At 41.1% G+C, this 4656-nt stretch overlaps 1 pseudogene; it reads right to left on the minus strand.

Annotated features, from left to right (window-relative positions):
- Positions 1-973: 973 nt before the first annotated feature.
- Positions 974-3221, minus strand: LOC140596296 (heat shock cognate 71 kDa protein-like; annotated as a pseudogene).
- Between the last annotated feature and the right edge of the window lie 1435 nt (positions 3222-4656).

Genomic DNA, 4656 nt, shown 5'->3' on the forward strand with positions numbered 1-4656 from the left:
ACAGGAAAAAGTAAGTTGCATTTGAGGATTCCTAGTAATGTGAAATGCATATATTTTTCCAACTAAAGAAGAAAAGCCATGAAATCCCTGAAGAATCTATTATAAACCTCAAGCTAAACTGAAGTTAGCCTCTTTATGTATGTTTTATATTCTCAGACATTACCCCCTGCTGCTAGTGAGATATGATCTGATCAAATGTTCAGGCCACGGAGATTTTTCACCACAGGTTGGCAGATTCCTTTATTTATTTTTAGATTTTATTTATTTATTCATGAGAGACACAGAGAGAGGCATACACATAGGCAGAGGGAGAAGCAGGCTCCTCACAGGGAGCCTGATGTGGGTCAATCCCCCAACTGGGATCATGCTCTGAACCAAAGGCAGACGTTCAACCACTGAGCCACCGAGGGGTCCCAGGTTGGGGGGATTCCATGTGTTCATATTTAAGTCACACTTAGGGAAGGAATGGGAACTGGCAGACATTGAAAGACTGTGATTCAACTTGGGATTAAGCCTGAAAAATAAGTCAGGGAAATACAAGAAGGAGAAAGAGGGAAGGTGTGAAATCGGAGGGGAACTTGAGACCTTGCCAACAGTGTTAGTCAGACTTTCCCTGAGTCCTCATATGAACAGGTTGCTATTTTGACATCCCCACTATTGAGCACTGCAGAGAAAAGCTGCTATGAAAATACTGTAAAAAAACAAATTAAAGACATATATTATATATATATGAAGTATATATATAAAGTATATATATATATATATGTATGTATTCAAAACTCATTGATTTATAAAGAAGCTTAAAATATTAGGGACCAGTTGTAATGACTATTTGTATCCTTGGAGTATTCATTAGTCACATTAGCACTTATTTATTTCTTTCCCTGGGCCACCCGTTTTCACTGAAATGTGTAAATAGAAGTTAATAGAACTTCTTTGAAAGGTGACAGAAATAACTAAAACATCCACAAAATTTTTTTTTCAATTTTAAATACAGTTTTATTTAAGACATTGCATTTTCCACTTAACAATACAGTGCTTATAAAGTGCAATGTTTATTTCCTTTCCCTGTGCACATATTCCATATTCAAGTATCAAGAATGCCCAGTATATTTACTATAGCAGCTTGACTTTAAAACTGCCATGGAATTTGCTACAAATTTGGGTCCTTCAAATGTGTGGAACAATGCTAGACCTGTCATCAGGTTGGCTTAATCAACCTCTTCAATGGTAGGCCCAGAGGAGGCACCACCAGAGGGAGGAGCTCCACCACCAGGAAAGCCTCCAGGCATTCCTCCTGGCATGCCTCCTGCACTCTGGTATAGCTTCGTAATGATGGGATTGCAGACTTTCTCCAGCTCTTTCTGCTGATGTTCAAATTCTTCCTTCTCTGCAGTCTGGTTCTTATCGAGCCAGTTGATGATTTCATTGCACTTGTCAAGAATCTTCTGTTTGTCTTCATCATTGATTTTGCCCTGAAGTTTTTCATCTTCAACAGTTGCTTTCATGTTGAACGCGTACGACTCAAGTGAATTCTTGGAAGACACCTTGTCTCTCTGCTTCTCATCTTCAGCTTTGTACTTCTCAGCTTCCTGGACTATGCGCTCAATGTCCTCCTTGCTCAAGCGGCCCTTGTCGTTAGTGATGGTAATCTTGTTCTCTTTTCCTGTGCTCTTATCCACAGCAGACACATTGAGGATACCATTAGCATCAATATCAAAAGTTTCTTCAATCTGAGGAACACCACGAGGAGCAGGAGGTATGCCTGTGAGTTCAAACTTGCCAAATAGGTTGTTATCCTTGGTCATAGCACGCTCACCTTCATAGACCTGTATAAGCACACCAGGCTGGTTGTCAGAGTAGGTAGTAAAGGTTTGTGTCTGTTTGGTAGGAATGGTAGTATTGCGCTTAATGAGTACAGTCATGACTCCTCCAGCAGTTTCAATGCCAAGAGAAAGCGGGGTGACATCCAATAGCAGCAAATCTTGAACATTTTCAGATTTGTCACCAGAAAGAATGGCTGCCTGGACAGCTGCACCATAAGCAACGGCCTCATCAGGGTTGATGCTCTTATTCAGTTCCTTTCCATTGAAGAAATCTTGCAGAAGTTTCTGAATCTTGGGGATACGGGTAGAACCACCCACCAGGACAATGTCATGGATCTGAGACTTGTCCAGCTTGGCATCTCGAAGAGCTTTCTCTACAGGGTCCAGGGTGCCACGGAACAGGTCAGCATTTAATTCTTCAAACCGGGCACGAGTAATAGAGGTATAGAAGTCGATTCCTTCATACAGAGAATCAATCTCGATACTGGCCTGGGTGCTGGAAGAAAGTGTACGCTTAGCCCGTTCACATGCAGTACGGAGACGGCAGACGGCCCTCTTGTTTTCGCTGATGTCCTTCTTGTGTTTGTGCTTGAATTCTGCAATAAAATGGTTGACCATTCGGTTGTCAAAGTCTTCTCCACCTAAGTGGGTGTCTCCAGCTGTGGACTTGACCTCAAAGATCCCATCTTCAATAGTCAGGATTGACACATCAAAAGTGCCATCTCCTAAATCAAAGATCAACACGTTCCTTTCAGCTCCAACCTTCTTGTCTAAGCCATAAGCAATAGCAGCAGCAGTTGGCTCATTGATAATTCGAAGTACATTAAGACCGGCAATAGTTCCAGCATCTTTGGTAGCCTGACGCTGAGAGTCATTGAAGTATGCAGGTGTTGTGACAACTGCATTGGTAACAGTCTTCCCAAGGTAGGCCTCTGCAATTTCCTTCATCTTCGTCAGGACCATAGAGGACACCTCCTCTGGATAGAAAATTTGGTCTCCCACTTGTATTCTACTTGGACTTTAGGCCTGCCAGCATCATTCACCACCATGAAGGGCCAATGTTTCATATCAGATTGGATGACAGCATCATCAAATCTACGTCCAATCAGCCGCTTGGCATCGAAAACCGTGTTGGTGGGGTTCATTGCAACTTGATTCTTCGCAGCATCACCGATCAATCGTTCGGTGTCCGTGAAGGCGACATAACTTGGGGTGGTTCGGTTTCCCTGATCATTGGCAATTATTTCCACTTTCCCGTGCTGGAAGACACCCACGCAGGAGTAGGTGGTGCCAAGATCGATCCTGACTGCAGGTCCCTTAGACATAGTTGCTTCTGTGTGGGCCGGGCTCGGCTCGCGGAGACAACAGCCGTCTGCAGATCTGGCGCCGCGTTCAATGAGAACATCCACAAAATTTTAAAAAATGGTACCAGCAGAAAAATGAAAATAGTTTTCCCAGAATCAGGGAACAGTTTTGGGTGGCACTACTTCATCTCACTGGAAAATGAGGAGACATATACTGGGATATACCGTACCATGACACACTGGAGTAACAGTGACTCATTTTTCTTTTCTGCTTTGTTAAATCCAAATCCAAAATGCACACACATAGGAGTTTTTGTTTATAACTTAAAGATAGACAGATATAAGCTACATTAACCCCTTTGCCTCACCTGCCATTCTGCTTTGATTTTTAAGGTAAGAAGTTTTTATGTTATCATTAAACATAGCATAATTATTTTTCACTAAAGTTACTATTCTGTTTTTATAATCTTTCACACTCAAGTTTTTCCTACAAATGGCTTTTACCAACTGCTTTTATTTCCCAATCTCTCTCAAAACCTGGTAATCCCATTTTCTAATAAAAATATTCTATTAAACGTTACTACTGACTTCCCAAAGAATACATGAAGTGGTATTTTATCAAGTCCTCATTTCATTGTCTTTGGCTTTTTAAAAATGTTTGACACTGTTCACCACCACTTTTGAAAATTTGTTCCCTTAAGTTTTCTTAACCTAATAGCTACCCTTATTTTCTTCCTACTTCCATGTCTGTTACCTTTTGTTTTCCCTTGGGTACAGCTCTCCCCCTGTCCAACCCTTATTCTCCTTTCCTAGGTTACATCCAAGGTCCATTGTTCTTCTAGTGCTGCCCATTCACATTGGGCAATCACACCTACTTTTATGATTTCAATTACTACCTCATTACTCATGATTCCTAAAGCTTAATTTATGGCTTTGTCTTCTCTCCCCTTTCACTTTTTAAATTTAAATTCAATTGGCCAACATATAGTACATCATTAGTTTCAGATATAGAGTTCAGTAATTTATCAATTGCATATATCATCCAGAGTTCATCACATCATGTGCCATCTTTAATGCCTGTCACCCACTTACCCCATCCCCCATCCACATCCCCTCCAGCAACCCTTAGTCTCTCATAGTTTGTCTCCTTCTCTGATTTATTCCCATTCAGTTTTTCTCCCCTTCCCTATGATCCGCTGCACTATTTCTTATATTACACATATGAGTGAAATCATATGATAATTGTTTTTCTCTGACTCATTTCACTCAGCAAAATACCCTCCAGTTCCATCCACATCAATGCAAATGGTAAGATTTTATCATTACACACACACACACACACACACACACATATTGGAGTGCAAGTGAACCTTTGGATCACTACATTTGTATTTTCGTGGTGAATACCCAGTAAGTGCAATTTCTGGGTCATACAGTAGCTCTAATTTTAACTTCTTGAGTAACCTCCATGCTGTTTTCCAGAATGGCTGTACCAGCTTTCATTCCCACCAATGGTGTAAGAGGGT

This window comes from Vulpes vulpes, chromosome X, assembly GCF_048418805.1.
Source record: "Vulpes vulpes isolate BD-2025 chromosome X, VulVul3, whole genome shotgun sequence".
Taxonomy (NCBI): Eukaryota; Metazoa; Chordata; class Mammalia; order Carnivora; family Canidae; genus Vulpes; species Vulpes vulpes.